This window comes from Oncorhynchus masou, unplaced genomic scaffold (genome assembly GCF_036934945.1).
Source record: "Oncorhynchus masou masou isolate Uvic2021 unplaced genomic scaffold, UVic_Omas_1.1 unplaced_scaffold_1577, whole genome shotgun sequence".
Taxonomy (NCBI): domain Eukaryota; kingdom Metazoa; phylum Chordata; class Actinopteri; order Salmoniformes; family Salmonidae; genus Oncorhynchus; species Oncorhynchus masou.
This window is the reverse complement of record NW_027005837.1, coordinates 67,672-84,932: the sequence shown is the minus strand read 5'-3', so window position 1 is coordinate 84,932 and position 17,261 is coordinate 67,672. Positions and strand designations below refer to the sequence as shown.

Here is a 17,261-nt window from a genome sequence, read left to right as displayed (position 1 = left end):
GCAAGCCTGCTCAAAAGTCTGTTTGCAAAGTGATTTGGTGCTTCGGCTCAGACAAGAATCACCCAATTTTTGGTATCGACCCTACGATTCTGATATTAAGAGGCTCATGGTCAAATGCCTGAGCTTGCCAGGCAGATCAATTGTAGTATTGACTTGGACTGAACATCGTACAGCTATGTTTGTGCATAATATGGTGATCAGTGAAAGTGCATTGTGTAGCTCCTGTGGCGCAGTCGGTTAGCGCGTGGTACTTATACAGCAGTATGCAGTGAAGCAATGCCGAGGTTGTGAGTTCGAGCCTCACCAGGAGCATCTACATTTCTTGAACCATCTGACTGTCTGTTTATTGTCCAGAAAAGGATCATTCATTCGATCTGTTTCATAAGTAATTGGTATGTCTTTGAGATAACAGGTCAGATTGCAGGCACAGCTGCCATTCAAATGCATAGTCTTCTGCATTACCAGGTTTGCCTGACACATCAGCAATGCAGGGTGGCAAGCCTGCTCGAAAATCCAAGCATTTGGCTGTTCGCAAAGTGAGTTGGTACTTCGGCATAGAAAAAAAACACCCAACGTGGGGCTCAAACCCACGACCCTGAGGTTAAGAGTCTCATGCTCGACCGACTGAGCTAGCTAGGAACCTCAACTGTTATTTTGACCTGGTCCGAATATCGTACAACTCCGTTTGTGCAAAATATGGTGATCCGTGAGTGTTGTAGATGGATCCTGTGGTGCAATCTGTTAGCGTGTTGTACTTATACAGCAGTACACAGCAATTAGATGACAAGGTTGTGCGTTCAAGCTCCACCAGGAGCAAGTATTCCCCTTGAACCTTCTCCCCGTCTATTTCTTGTCCAGAAAAGGAGCATTAATTCAATACACTTAGTTGAACGTTTCATAATTAATTGGTATGTTATTGAGATAACAGGTCAGAGTGCAGGCACAGCAAGGATTCAAATCCATAGTCTTCTGTATCACCAGCTATGCCTGACACGTCAGCAATGCAGGGTGGCAAGCCTGCTCAAAAGTCTGTTTGCAAAGTGATTTGGTGCTTCGGCTCAGACAAGAATCACCCAATTTTTGGTATCGACCCTACGATTCTGATATTAAGAGGCTCATGGTCAAATGCCTGAGCTTGCCAGGCAGATCAATTGTAGTATTGACTTGGACTGAACATCGTACAGCTATGTTTGTGCATAATATGGTGATCAGTGAGAGTGCATTGTGTAGCTCCTGTGGCGCAGTCGGTTAGAGCGTGGTACTTATACAGCAGTATGCAGTGAAGCAATGCCGAGGTTGTGAGTTCGAGCCTCACCAGGAGCATCTGCTTTTCTTGAACCATCTGACTGTCTATTTGTTGTCCAGAAAAGGATCATTCATTCGATCTATGTTTCATAAGTAATTGGTATGTCTTTGAGATAACAGGTCAGATTGCAGGCACAGCTGCTATTCAAATGCATAGTCTTCTGCATTACCAGCTTTGCCTGACACATCAGCAATGCAGGGTGGCAAGCCTGCTCGAAAATTCAAGCGGTTGGCTGTTCACGAAGTGAGTTGGTACTTCGGCAGAGAAAAAAAATCATCCAACGTGGGGCTCGAACCCACAAACCTCAGATTAAGCATCTCATGCTCTACCAACTGAGCTAGCTAAGTACCTTAACAGTTTTTTTGACTTGGTCAGAATATCGTACAGCTCCAATTGTGCAAAATATGGCGATAAGTGAGAGTGTTGTTGATGGATCCTGTGGTGCAATCTGTTAGCGTGTTGTACTTATACAGCAGTACACAGCAATTAGATGACAAGGTTGTACTTTCAAACACCACCAGGAGCAAGTATTCCTCTTGAAACCTCTCCCTGTCTATTTCTTGTCCAGAAAAGGAGCATTAATTCAATACACTTAGGAGAACGTTTCATAATTAATTGGTATGTTATTGAGATAACAGGTCAGAGTGGAGGCACAGCAAGGATTCAAATCCATAGTCTTCTGTATCACCAGCTATGCCTGACACGTCAGCAATGCAGGGTGGCAAGCCTGCTCAAAAGTCTGTTTGCAAAGTGATTTGGCGCTTCGGCTCAGACAAGAATCACCCAATATTTGGTATCGACACTACGATTCTGATATTAAGACGCTCATGGTCAAATGCCTGAGCTTGCCAGGCAGATCAATTGTAGTATTGACTTGGACTGAACATCGTACAGCTATGTTTGTGCATAATATGGTGATCAGTGAGAGTGCATTGTGTAGCTCCTGTGGCGCAGTCGGTTAGCGAGTGGTACTTATACAGCAGTATGCAGTGAAGCAATGCCGAGGTTGTGAGTTCGAACCTCACCAGGAGCAACTGCTTTTCTTGAACCATCTGACTGTCTATTTCTTGTCCAGAAAATGGTAATTTATTCAATCTATTTCATAAGTAATTGGTATGTCTTTGAGATAACAGGTCAGAGTGCAGGCACAGCTGCGATTCAATTGCATAGTCTTCTGCATTACCAGCTTTGCCTGACACATCAGCAATGCAGTGTGGCATGCCTTCTGGAAAATCCAAGCGTTTGGCTTTTCGCAAAGTGAGTTGGTACTTCGGGAGAGAAAAAAAATAACCCAACGTGGGGCTCTAACCCACGACCCTGAGATTAAGACTCACATGCTCTACCTGCATGAGATACATACATATTTTAAAGAAGAAAATTAAAAAGAAGACTAAAATACAAGGAAGTGCAGACGCCCTAGGTAACTGACGAGAAAGTGTGTATGTTTTTCCAGAGCTGGGTAGTGTGGCCGAGCGGTGTAAGGCACTTGATTAAGGCTCCAGTCTCTAAGGAGGTGTGGGTTCAAATCCCACTACTGCCATCTTTATTGAGTTTGTTTTCGCAAGCTATCACATGTTCTGCTTTTTTTCAGCGTTTTTACTTTCATGTAGGGCCATGCAAGGGAGAAAAGAACAAATGTTGTGTGTCACGGATGGGGTTCCAACTCAATAGTGTAGTCCATCGCCTTAACCAACCAGCTACCAAGTCCTGTGCTCTTGTGCTGGCAGTTGCACCTCCTTCCGGGGGTTGTTCATGTCAAAGCCTTGATGGTAAACAAGGAAAGTTGGGCTGAGCAAGGCGACCACCCAGCAGTCCATTTTAACAGTGGGTAATGTGGCCGAGCTGTCCAGAGTACTGGATTTAAGGATGCATTCTTTCAGAGATGTCGGTTTAAAGTCCACCGCTGCAACGTTTTCTCAACAGAAAACTGTAATGTAATTCCAAACAAGGCCACCAAGGACACCGGACAAATAAAAGGAATCCAGGGCTTACCCTAGTTCCCACTACCGTTTTTGAAATTATCTGCTGTGTTTTTCAAATTCAATCTGCTTCAGACATAAAAGCAGAAACAAATTTTCAGTGTACACAATGCAAGAAAGAGCAACATGAGATAAATTAAGATTTTTAAAAAGAGAATGAAAAAAAGATGACGGAAGCAAGAGCAACATGAGATACATAAATATTTTAAAGAAGAAAATGAAAAAGAAGACTAAAATACAAGGAAGTGCAGACGCCCTAGGTAACTGACGAGAAAGTGTGAATATTTTTCCAGAGCTGGGTAGTGTGGCCGAGCAGTCTAAGGTGCTGGATTAAGGTTCCAGTCTCTAAGGAGGCGTGGGTTCAAATCCCACCACTGCCATCTTTATTGAGTTTGTTTGCGCAAGCTGTCACATGTTCTGCTTTATTTCAGCGTTTTTACTTTCATGTAGGGCCATGCAAGGGAGAAAAGAACAAATGTTGTGTGTCACGGATGGGGTTCCAACTCAATAGTGTAGTCCATCGCCTTAACCAACCAGCTACCAAGTCCTGTGCTCTTGTGCTGGCAGTTGCACCTCCTTCCGGTGGTTGTTCATGTCAAAGCCTTGATGGTAAACAAGGAAAGTTGTGCTGAGCAAGGCGACGACCCAGCAGTCCATTTTAACAGTGGGTAATGTGGCCGAGCTGTCCAGAGTACTGGATTTAAGGATGCATTCTTTCAGAGATGTGGGTTTAAAGTTCACCGCTGCAACGTTTTCTCAACAGAAAACTGTAATGTAATTCCAAACAAGGCCACCAAGGACACCGGACAAATAAAAGGAATCCAGTCTTTACCCTAATTCCCACGTCTGTTTTTGAAATTATCTGCCGTGTTTTCCAAATTCAATCTGCTTCAGACATAAAAGCAGAAACTAATTTTCAGTGTGCACAATGGAAGAAACAGCAACATGAGATACATAAAGATTTTAAAGAAGAAAATTAAAAAGAAGACTAAAATACAAGGGAGTGCAGACGCTCTAGGTAACTGACGAGAAAGTGTGAATATTTTTCTACAGCTGGGTAGTGTGGCCGAGCGGTCTAAGGCGCCTGATTTAGGCTCCAGTCTCTAAGGAGGCATGGGTTCAAATCCCACCACTGCCATCTTTATTGAGATTGTTTGCGCAAGCTGTCACATGTTCTGCTTTATTTCAGCGTTTTTACTTTCATGTAGGGCCATGCAAGGGAGAAAAGAACAAATGTTGTGTGTCACGGATGAGGTTCCAACTCAAGAGTGTAGTCCATCGCCTTAACCAACCACCTACCAAGTCCTGTGCTCTTGTGCTGGCAGTTGCACCTCCTTCCGGTGGTTGTTCATGTCAAAGCCTTGATGGTAAACAAGGAAAGTTGGGCTGAGCAAGGCGACGACCCAGCAGTCCATTTTAACAGTGGGTAATGTGGCCGAGCTGTCCAGAGTACTGGATTTAAGGATCCATTCTTTCAGAGATGTGGGTTTAAAGTCCACCGCTGCAACGTTTTCTCAACAGAAAACTGTAATGTAAGGGAATTCACCCCTGTATTGGACAAAAATGAATGGCAAATTATTGGCATAGTACAAACCATGTACACATTGGTCAATACCACCCAAATCGGCGTTGATTCATGCACTTCAAAAATCCAACAGGTGGCGTGTGCGCTCCACCGTGGTTTTTCATATTGATATTGGACTCCAAGTCAACATCCAAAAGCCAAATTTTGAAAAAATTGATTTTTTGTCAAAAACTTATCACCCCTTAAAAAAGTGCTTTCTGGACCGTTTTTCGAAATTCTTTCGCTTTTTTTGTCAATTACACATGTGTAAGAACTGTATGAATATACTTTTGTCCAATTTTATTATCATTATTTTTTTATTTTTTTTACTTGCGCATTATTGCATGTGTTTTGTCCATCTGCAATATGATTTCATAGGAAGTCAGAAGTCAAAAGTCAATAATTGCAAAATTTCATAAAAAACTTCACACACCCCTAAAAAAGTGCTTTCTGGACCGTTTTTCGAAAAATTTCGAATTTTGTGTCAGTTACACACGTATAAGAACTGTATCAACATACTTTAGTCATATTTTATTATCATAATGTTTTTTTTTTTTTTTTTACTTGTGCATAAGGCATATGTTTTGTGGGGGCCAAATGTCATAAGAAATTTGACATGCTCAAAAATCCTTCAGAAATGCAAAATTGACTGGCCTGATGAACTCGGGATGGCCGGGCAGTGATTGTTGTTCCTTTCAATCACTCGTGGTGTTGATTTCATCATGTCCATTTGTTTATGTTTTCTCACTTTTGCAAAGTCACTGTGCATTTGCAATATGGTTAACTGGGCATTCACCATCACCAATTTGTCATGCTATAAAAATTGTGCAGGAATGCCAAATTGACTGGCCCGATGAACTCGGGATGGCTGGGCAGTGATTCTGGTACCTCCCCATCGCTCGTGTGGGTTGATTTCAGAATGACACTTTGGTGATGGTACCTCACTGTTAAAACATATTGCAAATGTTTTCTCACTTTTGCAAAGTCACTGAAAATTCGTGCAGGAATGCCAAATTGACTGGCCCGATGAACTCGGGATGGCTTGGCAGTGATTCTGGTACCTCTCCATCGCTCGTTAGGGTTGATTCCAGAATGTCCATTTGGTGATGTTTCTCACTCTTTCAAAGTCACTGTGCATTTGCCATATGGTTAACTGGGCATTCACCATCACCAATTTGTCATGCTATAAAAATCATGCAGGAATGCCAAATTGACTGGCCCGGTGAACTCGGGATGGTTGGGCAGTGATTCTGGTACCTCTCCATCGCTCGTTTGGGTTGATTTCAGAATGTCACTTTTGGTGATGGTACCTCACTGTTAAAACATATTGCAAATGTTTTCTCACTTTTGCAAAGTCACTGAAAATTCGTGCAGGAATGCCAAATTGACTGGCCCGATGAACTCGGGATGGCTTGGCAGTGATTCTGGTACCTCTCCATCGCTCGTTAGGGTTGATTCCAGAATGTCCATTTGGTGATGTTTCTCACTCTTGCAAAGTCACTGTGCATTTGCCATATGGTTAACTGGGCAGTCACCATCACCAATTTGTCATGCTATAAAAATCATGCAGGAATGCCAAATTGACTGAACCGATGAACTCGGGATGGCTGGGCAGTGATTCTGGTACCTCTCCATCGCTCGTTTGGGTTGATTTCAGAATGTCACTTTTGGTGATGGTACCTCACTGTTAAAACATATTGCAAATGTTTTCTCACTTTTGCAAAGTCACTGAAAATTCGTGCAGGAATGCCAAATTGACTGGTTAACTGGGATGGCTTGGCATGATTCTGGTATCTCCACCTCTCATGGGTTGATTCCAGAATGTCCATTTGGTGAAAAAAGTCAAAGTTTGCCATGGTTAACTGGGCAGTCAATCACCAATTTGTCATGCTATAAAAATCATGCAGGAATGCCAAATTGACTGAACCGATGAACTCGGGATGGCTGGGCAGTGATTCTGGTACCTCTCCATTACTCGTTAGGGTTGATTTCAGAATGTCGCTTTTGGTGATGGTACAGCTCATGTTAACCTGTTGAAACGCTCGTTTGGGTTGATTTCAGAATGTCACTTTTGGTGATGGTACCTCACTGTTAAAACATATTGCAAATGTTGTCTCACTTTTGCAAAGTCACTGTGCATTTGCCATATGGTTAACTGGGCAGTCACCATCACCAATTTGTCATGCTATAAAAATCATGCAGGAATGCCAAATTGACTGGCCCGATGAACTCGGGATGGCTGGGCAGTGATTCTGGTACCTCTCCATCGCTCGTTTGGGTTGATTTCAGAATGTCCTTTTTGATGGTACCTCACTTTTATTGCAAATGTTTTCTCACTTTTTGCAAAGTCACTGTGCATTTGCCATATGGTTAACTGGGCAGTCACCATCATTTGTCATGCCATAAAAATCATGCAGGAATGCCAAATTGACTGGCCCGATGAACTCGGGATGGCTGGCAGTGATTCTGGTACCTCTCCATCGCTCGTTAGGGTTGATTTCAGAATGTCGCTTTTGGTGATGATGGTACCTCACTGTTAAAACATATTGCAAATGTTTTCTCACTTTTGCAAAGTCACTGAAAATTATGCAGGAATGCCAAATTGACTGGCCCGATGAACTCGGGATGGCTGGGCAGTGATTCTGGTACCTCTCCATCGCTCATTAGGGTTGATTTCAGAATGTCGCTTTTGGTGATGGTACCTCACCGCTTAAACATATTGCTAATGGACAAGAGTCACCTGCAAGTCACCGTCCATCAGTCAATTTGATATCATTCTGACACCAAACTGATGCAAACTGACACCAAACCCACTTTTCCCAACTCGTTTAGGAGCCAAGTATCACATACTGCAGAGCTGGCCCAAAATTCACAACGCCTTCGGTACAAACCATAAAAAAACATAAAACACATAGTTACTTTCTAGCTATCAGGGCCAGTTCGGACATTATGTGTAGTCCTATGTGAGGCGACCCCGAATCCCGAGTTTCGGCTCGATAGGTCATTTGGTGTCCGAGTAAAAGCCTAATTGGTGCTGAAAATCCACTTTTTCCATGCCTTGCTACGGGGTCCTTGAATGAGCTATCGGACAGAAACGTTGGGGTCCGTGTCTATGGGCCGAGCCGGTTTCAATGCACCTAGTCTTGTGTCTCTGAGACTTTTCTAAATGTCACCATTTTCGTAATGGTCAAAATGAATTGAAGTCATTGCAAATGTTCGACGCTGTTTCTCGGTCCGAGAACATTCTAGAGCGCCGTAACTCACCACGCACTATCGACCTGAGGTCTAGAACAGGTTTCTAAAGTTTCGGAACTCTAGGTCTGATGGTTCTTTTTAAACTCGAACAAAGCTAACTATTGGAGGCACTGTCAGTCTCTACGCAAATACGTCCCTCCATCCAAGTTGTGAATCTGTGTGATTTAGTTTTCCTTTGCATTTTTATGGGAAAAATGACTGATTTACAGTTCATGGGGGTTGCCTAATCATATATATGAAGTTTTGGAAAGATCTGATTTTTTTAACCCCTTCCGAAACAGCCCATGAGACACCAATTATGGCACTTCCGGTTGGCACAGGAAGCTATAACTCAACACATGATCCTCATTGGGGTATTCTATTAAGAATCCTGAGTTTTAAGTCTTTACGTTAAGAATTGACTGATTTACACAGGGTTCAATGCACTATGTCCATCAAATTGCAGGCAGTGATTGATATACACTTTTAGGGTGATTTTAAGAACTTCCGGTTGGTCCAGGAAGCCTAGAATCGACACAGGTAGACATTATAGTGGCCTGATGGACTGGTACCAAAGACAGGTTCATACAGCATTCATAACCCATATAGACTCCAGGTTGTATTTAGTGGAGCAGCCAATGTATTCCTATGGGGAGAGAAGTCAATGCACACTGTTTTTATGTAAACACCTTCTTTTAACTGTGAAGGGTTAATGTCACACGGTCAAGGTTAGGCTTGCACAGATCAGGAGGACCTTAGGAACATTCCTGTGGTTGAATTGTCCTTCTAAACCTAACGGTTCCGCCGCTGTCACCCAAAATCAAATGACGTACTGGTGCAGGCTTCATATTGGGCCTATTTTTCTCATGGTCGCTGCGCTCAGACCGAGCGAGCTACGGTCAAGCGGGGCGCCTCGTTGGACTCGGCACAGTCTGGACACTATGGTGATGCCATTGTTTGTGTTGATTTCAGAATGTCCATTTGGTAATGTTTTCTCACTCTTTCAAAGTCACTGTGCATTTGCCATATGGTTAACTGGGCATTCACCATCACCAATTTGTCATGCCATAAAAATCATGCAGGAATGCCAAATTGACTGGCCCGATGACCTCGGGATGGCTGGGCAGTGATTCTGGTACCTCTCCATCGCTCGTTTGGGTTGATTTCAGAATGTCGCTTTTGGTGATGGTACCTCACTGTTAAAACATATTGCAAATGTTTTCTCACTTTTGCAAAGTCACTGAAAATTCGTGCAGGAATGCCAAATTGACTGGCCCGATGAACTCGGGATGGCTGGGCAGTGATTCTGGTACCTCTCCATCGCTCATTAGGGTTGATTTCAGAATGTCGCTTTTGGTGATGGTACCTCACCGCTTAAACATATTGCTAATGGACAAGAGTCACCTGCAAGTCACCGTCCATCAGTCAATTTGATATCATTCTGACACCAAACTGATGCAAACTGACACCAAACCCACTTTTCCCAACTCGTTTAGGAGCCAAGTATCACATACTGCAGAGCTGGCCCAAAATTCACAACGCCTTCGGTACAAACCATAAAAAAAACATAAAACACATAGTTACTTTCTAGCTGCGGGGCCAGTTCGGACATTATGTGTAGTCCTATGTGAGGCGACCCCGAATCCCGAGTTTCGGCTCGATAGGTCATTTGGTGTCCGAGTAAAAGCCTAATTGGTGCTGAAAATCCACTTTTTCCATGCCTTGCTACGGGGTCCTTGAATGAGCTATCGGACAGAAACGTTGGGGTCCGTGTCTATGGGCCGAGCCGGTTTCAATGCACCTAGTCTTGTGTCTCTGAGACTTTTCTAAATGTCGCCATTTTCGTAATGGTCAAAATGAATTGAAGTCATTGCAAATGTTCGACGCTGTTTCTCGGTCCGAGAACATTCTAGAGCGCCGTAACTCACCACGCACTATCGACCTGAGGTCTAGAACAGGTTTCTAAAGTTTCGGAACTCTAGGTCTGACGGTTCTTTTTTAGCTCGAACAAAGCTAACTATTGGAGGCACTGTCAGTCTCTACGCACCCCAATACGTCCCTCCATCCAAGTTGTGAATCTGTGTGATTTAGTTTTCCTTTGAATTTTTATGGGAAAAATGACTGATTTACAGTTCATGGGGGTTGCCTAATCATATATATGAAGTTTTGGAAAGATCTGATTTTTTTAACCCCTCGAAACAGCCCATGAGACACCAATTATGGCACTTCCGGTTGGCACAGGAAGCTATAACTCAACACACATCCTCATTGGGGTATTCTATTACAGAATCCTGAGTTTTAAGTCTTTACGTTAAGAATTGACTGATTTACACAGGGTTCAATGCACTATGTCCATCAAATTGCAGGCAGTGTATTGATATACACTTTTAGGGTGATTTTAAGCACTTCCGGTTGGTCCAGGAAGCCTAGAATCGACACAGGTAGACATTATAGTGGCCTGATGGACTGGTACCAAAGACAGGTTCATACAGCATTCATAACCCATATAGACTCCAGGTTGTATTTAGTGGAGCAGCCAATGTATTCCTATGGGGAGAGAAGTCAATGCACACTGTTTTTATGTAAACACCTTCTTTTAACTGTGAAGGGTTAATGTCACACGGTCAAGGTTAGGCTTGCACAGATCAGGAGGACCTTAGGAACATTCCTGTGGTTGAATTGTCCTTCTAAACCTAACGGTTCCGCCGCTGTCACCCAAAATCAAATGACGTACTGGTGCAGGCTTCATATTGGGCCTATTTTTCTCATGGTCGCTGCGCTCAGACCGAGCGAGCTACGGTCAAAAATCGGGGACACCTCGTTGGACTCGGCACAGTCTGGACACTATGGTGATGCCATTGTTTGTGTTGATTTCAGAATGTCCATTTGGTAATGTTTTCTCACTCTTTCAAAGTCACTGTGCATTTGCCATATGGTTAACTGGGCATTCACCATCACCAATTTGTCATGCCATAAAAATCATGCAGGAATGCCAAATTGACTGGCCCGATGACCTCGGGATGGCTGGGCAGTGATTCTGGTACCTCTCCATCGCTCGTTTGGGTTGATTTCAGAATGTCGCTTTTGGTGATGGTACCTCACTGTTAAAACATATTGCAAATGTTTTCTCACTTTTGCAAACATAAAATTGCAAATGGATGAACTCGGGATGGCTCACCTGCATTAGGGTCAGAATGTCCATTTGTCCATCAAAGTCAATTTGATATGGTTAACATTCCATCACCAATTTGTCATGCTATAAAAATCATACAAACTGACTGGCCCGATGACAATGGCTGGGCACTGACACCAAACCCACTTTTCCATATTGCAAATGGACAAGAGTCACCTGCAAGTTTATCAGTCAATTTGATATCATTCTGCCAAACTGATATCACAAACCCACTTTTCCCAACTCGTTTAGGAGCCAAGTATCACATACTTCAGAGCTGGCCCAAAATTCACAAGGCCTTCGGTACAAAACATAAAAAAACATAAAACACATAGTTACTTTCTAGCTGCGGGGCCAGTTCGGACATTATGTGTAGTCCTATGTGAGGCGACCCCGAATCCCGAGTTTCGGCTCGATAGGTCATTTGGTGTCCGAGTAAAAGCCTAATTGGTGCTGAAAATCCACTTTTTCCATGCCTTGCTACGGGGTCCTTGAATGAGCTATCGGACAGAGATGTTGGGTTCTGTCTCTATGGGCCGAGACGGTCACAATGCACCTAGTCTTGTGTCTCTGGGACATTTCTAAATGTCGCCATTTTCGTAATGGTCAAAATGAATTGAAGTCATTGCAAATGTTCGACGCTGTTTCTCGGTCCGAGAACCTTCTAGAGCGCCGTAACTCACCACGCACTATCGACCTGAGGTCTAGAACAGGATTCTAAAGTTTCGGAACTCTAGGTCTGACGGTTCTTTTTTAGCTCGAACAAAGCTAACTATTGGAGGCACTGTCAGTCTCCACACACCCCAATACGTCCCTCCATCCAAGTTGTGTATCTGTGTGATTTAGTTTTCCTTTGAATTTTTATGGGAAAAATGACTGATTTACAGTTCATGGGGGTTGCCTAATCACACATATGAAGTTTTGGACAGATCTGATTTTTTTAACCCTTCCAAACAGCCCCTGAGACACCAATTATGGCACTTCCGGTTGGCACAGGAAGCTATAAATACACACATGTCTTGATTGACATAGAAACCTACAGAATCCTGAGTTTTAAGTCTTTAAGTTGAGAATTGACTGATCTACACAGGGTTGAATAATGCAGAGTCATTTTCACCTTTGGAGGTGATGTACATCCAAATACCTTTTGGGTCAATTTAACCACTTCCGGTTGCTCCAGGAAGCTTAGAATCGACACAGGTAGACCTCATAGTGGTCTGATGGAATGTCATAGAAGACAGGTTCATACAGCATTCATAACCCATATAGACTCCAGGTTGTATTTAGGGGAGCAGGCAATGTATTCCTATGGGGAGAGAAGTCAATGCACACTGTTTTTATGTAAACACCTTCTTTTAACTGTGAAGGGTTAATGTCACACGGTCAAGGTTAGGCTTGCACAGATCGGGAGGACCTTAGGAACAGTCCTGTGTTTGAATTGTCCTTCTAAACCTAACGGTTCCGCCGCTGTCACCCAAAATCAAATGACATTGTGGTGCAGGCTTCATTGTGGGCCTATTTTTCTCATGGTCGCTGCGCTTAGACCGAGCGAGCTACGGTCAAGCGGGATATCTCGTTGAACTCGGCACGGCCTTGGGATTATGTTTATGCCATTGCCTGCTCTCTGTGTCTTTAAACACCACGCTTTGTCACTCCATCCTTGCTGTGTGTGTGTGTGAGAGCTTTTCTTTGACATCTGTTGGGAGAAATGAGTGATTTTACAGTTCAGGAGGGTTGCTTAATCACATATGAAGTTTTGAAAAGATCTGACCTTTTTAACCCTTGGATACAGCCACTATGACACCATTTAAGGCACTTCCTGTTGGCACAGGAAGCTATAAATAAACTCATATCCTCATTGGGGTATGCCTTTACAGAATCCTGAGTTTTAAGTCTTTACGTTAAGAACTGAGTTATTTACGGAGGGTTTAGTGAGTGTGTGTTATTTCAGAAAATCATAGAAAATCACAGAAATGTCGCAGAGCTCCGCAGCACACTTTAAAAATATTCGTATGAACACCCTGCAACTGGATCTGTAACCGTTGAAAAAAAAAACACCTATATCTGAACATCACAAACTGGTCATCGTACGATTTCTCTTAAATGACGATAGATAAATGGCTGATTTTTTTTTTATTGACACCGGAGGCTCCTTGACTTTGACGTGAAGTGAAAAAATAATTTCTCTATTTTCATTTTGGACCTTTAATCCCAGAAATATGGCCATAACTCAAAAACCGTTGAGGCCTAGACGCCATCTTGTTCGGGGCCATCTGCCCATTATGCCAAACCTATGCTCACCAAGTTTCGGCTTCAAAATATTTTCAGTTTTCGAGATATGGCCCGTCGTGATTCGGGATGTTTTGTCCAATAGCAATATGATTGCTTATGCCCTCTTGTGGGATCTTCCGGCATAGCGGAAAAATGGACCAAAATTTGATTATTTTATAAAACGAAAACCGAATGTCCGACAAAGTTCATTTGATGACTTCCCGGTAGGTCTGGCCCTGCCGCTCGGCCCGACGCCGTCCCCGAATTTTAAAAATGTTTTCGGACGTCTAGTAAGGGACTGTACATTTCCAATATGGACTTTCTCACTAACCATACGGTGATTGTCAAAAAGTTCCCATAACTTCTTGAAACTCCCCAACCCGGATCCGGGTTTGTGACTAAAGCCTCAGGCTCATTAGCATAACGCAACGTTAACGATTTCTGAAAATCGCAAATAAAATGAAAATAATGCTTCTGCTCTCAAGCTTAGCCTTTTCTTAACAACACTGTCATCTCAGATTTTCAAAATATGCTTTTGAACCATAGAAATGGACTAATTTGTGTAAGAGTATGCAAAGCTAGCATAGCATTTTGAGTAGCATGTAGCACGCAACATTTTCACAAAAACCAGATAACCAAATAAATAAAATCATTTACCTTTGAAGAGCTTCTGATGTTTTCAATGAGGAGACTCTCAGTTACATACCAAATGCGCAGTGTTTCCTGAAAGCGTCTGTGTGTAGGAGAAATCGTTCCGTTTTCTACATTGCGTCTGGCTACCGAAACGAACCGAAAATGCAGTCACCTACAACGTAAAACTTTTTCCGGATTAACTACATAATATCGACCGAAACATGGCAAACGTTGTTTGGAATCAGTCCTCAAGGTGTTTTTTCACATATCTCTTCATTGACATGCAGTTCGTGGAAGCTTGCTTTACTCTCTGTATCGCATGGAAAAATACTGGCAGGTGACTTTTGCGCACCAATTTCGGCGCAGGACACCGGGCGGACACGTGGTAAATGTGGTCTGTTATGGTCAATCTTCCAATGATCTGCCCACAAATACGTCACAATGCTGCAGACACCTTGGGGAAACGACAGAAAGGGTTGACTCATTCCTCTTGCGTTCACAGCCATATAAGGAGACCATGGAAAACAGAGCCTCAAAAATCCTTGTCATTTCCTGGATGCCATCTCATCTTGGTTTTGCCTGAAGCTCACGTTATAGGGCACGCACAGAGAAGATCTTTGTATTTCTGGACACGTCAGAGTGTTTTCTTTCGAACGGTAGCAATTATATGCATAGTCGAGCATCTTTTTGTGACAAAATATCTTGTTTAAAACGGGAACGTTTTCATCCAAAAATGAAATAGCGCCCCATAGATGTAAGAGGTTAAGGTATGTAATTCCAAACAAGGCCACCAAGGACACCGGACAAATAAAGGGAATCCAGGCCTTACCCTAGTTCCCACTTCTGTTTTTGAAATTATCTGCTGTGTTTTTCAAATTCAATCTGCTTCAGACATAAAAGCAGAAACAAATTTTCAGTGTACACAATGCAAGAAAGAGCAACATGAGATAAATTAAGATTTTTAAAAAGAGAATCAAAAAAAGATGACGGAAGCAAGAGCAAAATGAGATACATAAATATTTTAAAGAAGAAAATGAAAAAGAAGACTAAAATACAAGGAAGTGCAGACGCCACCAAGGACACCGGACAAATAAAAGGAATCCAGCCTTTACCCTAATTCCCATTTCTGTTTTTGAAATTATCTGCCGTGTTTTCCAAATTCAATCTGCTTCAGACATAAAAGCAGAAACTAATTTTCTAATGTGCACAATGGAAGAAACAGCAACATGAGATACATAAAGATTTTAAAGAAGAAAATTAAAAAGAAGACTAAAATACAAGGGAGTGCAGACGCTCTAGGTAACTGACGAGAAAGTGTGAATTTTTTCTACAGCTGGGTAGTGTGGCCGAGCGGTCTAAGGCGCTGGATTTGAGGCTAGGTAACTGACGAGAAAGTGTGAATTTTTTCTACAGCTAGGCTCCAGTCTCTAAGGAGGCGTGGGTTCAAATCCCACCACTGCCATCTTTATTGAGATTGTTTGCGCAAGCTGTCACATGTTCTGCTTTATTTCAGCGTTTTTACTTTCATGTAGGACCATGCAAGGGAGAAAAGAACAAATGTTGTGTGTCACGGATGGGGTTCCAACTCAATAGTGTAGTTCATCGCCTTAACCAATCAGCCACCATGTCCTGTGCTCTTGGGGTGGCAGTTGCACCTCCTACCGGTGGTTGTTCACGTCAAAGCCTTGATTGTAAACAAGGAAAGTTGGGCTGGGCTGTGTGACGACCAAGCAGTCCATTTTAACAGTGGGTACTGTGGCCAAGCTGTCCAGAGCACTGGATTTAAGCATCCAGTCTTTCAGAGATGTGGGTTCAAATTCCACCGCTGCAACATCTTCTCAACAGAAAACTGTAATGTTTTTTCAAACAAGGCCACCAAGGACACCGGACAAATAAAAGGAATCCAGCCTTTACCCTAATTCCCACGTCTGTTTTTGAAATTATCTGCCGTGTTTTCCAAATTCAATCTGCTTCAGACATAAAAGCAGAAACTAATTTTCAGTGTGCACAATGGAAGAAACAGCAACATGAGATACATAAAGATTTTAAAGAAGAAAATTAAAAAGAAGACTAAAATACAAGGGAGTGCAGACGCTCTAGGTAACTGACGAGAAAGTGTGAATTTTTTTCTACAGCTGGGTAGTGTGGCCGAGCGGTCTAAGGCGCTGGATTTAGGCTCCAGTCTCTAAGGAGGCGTGGGTTCAAATCCCACCACTGCCATCTTTATTGAGATTGTTTGCGCAAGCTGTCACATGTTCTGCTTTATTTCAGCGTTTTTACTTTCATGTAGGACCATGCAAGGGAGAAAAGAACAAATGTTGTGTGTCACGGATGGGGTTCCAACTCAATATTGTAGTTTATCGCCTTAACCAATCAGCCACCATGTCCTGTGCTCTCCTGGTGGCATTGTCCCCTCCTACCGGTGGTTGTTCACGTCAAAGCCTTGATTGTAAACAAGGAAAGTTGGGCTGGGCTGTGTGACGACCAAGCAGTCCATTTTAACAGTGGGTACTGTGGCCAAGCTGTCCAGAGCACTGGATTTAAGCATCCAGTCTTTCAGAGATGTGGGTTCAAATTCCACCGCTGCAAAGTCTTCTCAACAGAAAACTGTAATGTTTTTTCAAACAAGGCCACCAAGGACACCGGACAAATGAAGGGAATCCAGCCTTTACCCTAATTACCACGTCTGTTTTTGAATTTATCTGCCGTGTTTTCCAAATTCAATCTGCTTCAGACATAAAAGCAGAAACTAATTTTCAGTGTGCACAATGGAAGAAACAGCAACATGAGATACATAAAGATTTTAAAGAAGAAAATTAAAAAGAAGACTAAAATACAAGGGAGTGCAGACGCTCTAGGTAACTGACGAGAAAGTGTGAATTTTTTTCTACAGCTGGGTAGTGTGGCCGAGCGGTCTAAGGCGCTGGATTTAGGCTCCAGTCTCTAAGGAGGCGTGGGTTCAAATCCCACCACTGCCATCTTTATTGAGATTGTTTGCGCAAGCTGTCACATGTTCTGCTTTATTTCAGCGTTTTTACTTTCATGTAGGACCATGCAAGGGAGAAAAGAACAAATGTTGTGTTTCACGGATTGGGTTCCAAC

General features: G+C 42.9%; 7 non-coding genes across 7 annotated transcripts; all 7 read left to right on the top strand.

Moving 5' to 3' along the window:
- Nucleotides 1-218: 218 nt before the first annotated feature.
- trnai-uau (transfer RNA isoleucine (anticodon UAU)) lies at nt 219-312 on the top strand. The gene is made up of 2 exons: nt 219-256; nt 277-312. It is a non-coding gene; the product is annotated as a tRNA-Ile (tRNA).
- A 917-nt stretch (nt 313-1,229) lies between these two features.
- On the top strand, nt 1,230-1,323 carry trnai-uau (transfer RNA isoleucine (anticodon UAU)). The gene is made up of 2 exons: nt 1,230-1,267; nt 1,288-1,323. It is a non-coding gene; the product is annotated as a tRNA-Ile (tRNA).
- Nucleotides 1,324-2,245: 922 nt separating this feature from the next.
- Nucleotides 2,246-2,339, top strand: trnai-uau (transfer RNA isoleucine (anticodon UAU)). Its single transcript has 2 exons — nt 2,246-2,283; nt 2,304-2,339. It is a non-coding gene; the product is annotated as a tRNA-Ile (tRNA).
- A 1,244-nt stretch (nt 2,340-3,583) lies between these two features.
- Nucleotides 3,584-3,665, top strand: trnal-aag (transfer RNA leucine (anticodon AAG)). The gene has a single exon. It is a non-coding gene; the product is annotated as a tRNA-Leu (tRNA).
- Nucleotides 3,666-15,495: 11,830 nt separating this feature from the next.
- trnas-uga (transfer RNA serine (anticodon UGA)) lies at nt 15,496-15,621 on the top strand. The gene is made up of 2 exons: nt 15,496-15,533; nt 15,578-15,621. It is a non-coding gene; the product is annotated as a tRNA-Ser (tRNA).
- A 676-nt stretch (nt 15,622-16,297) lies between these two features.
- Nucleotides 16,298-16,379, top strand: trnal-uag (transfer RNA leucine (anticodon UAG)). The gene has a single exon. It is a non-coding gene; the product is annotated as a tRNA-Leu (tRNA).
- A 676-nt stretch (nt 16,380-17,055) lies between these two features.
- On the top strand, nt 17,056-17,137 carry trnal-uag (transfer RNA leucine (anticodon UAG)). The gene has a single exon. It is a non-coding gene; the product is annotated as a tRNA-Leu (tRNA).
- Nucleotides 17,138-17,261: the final 124 nt, after the last annotated feature.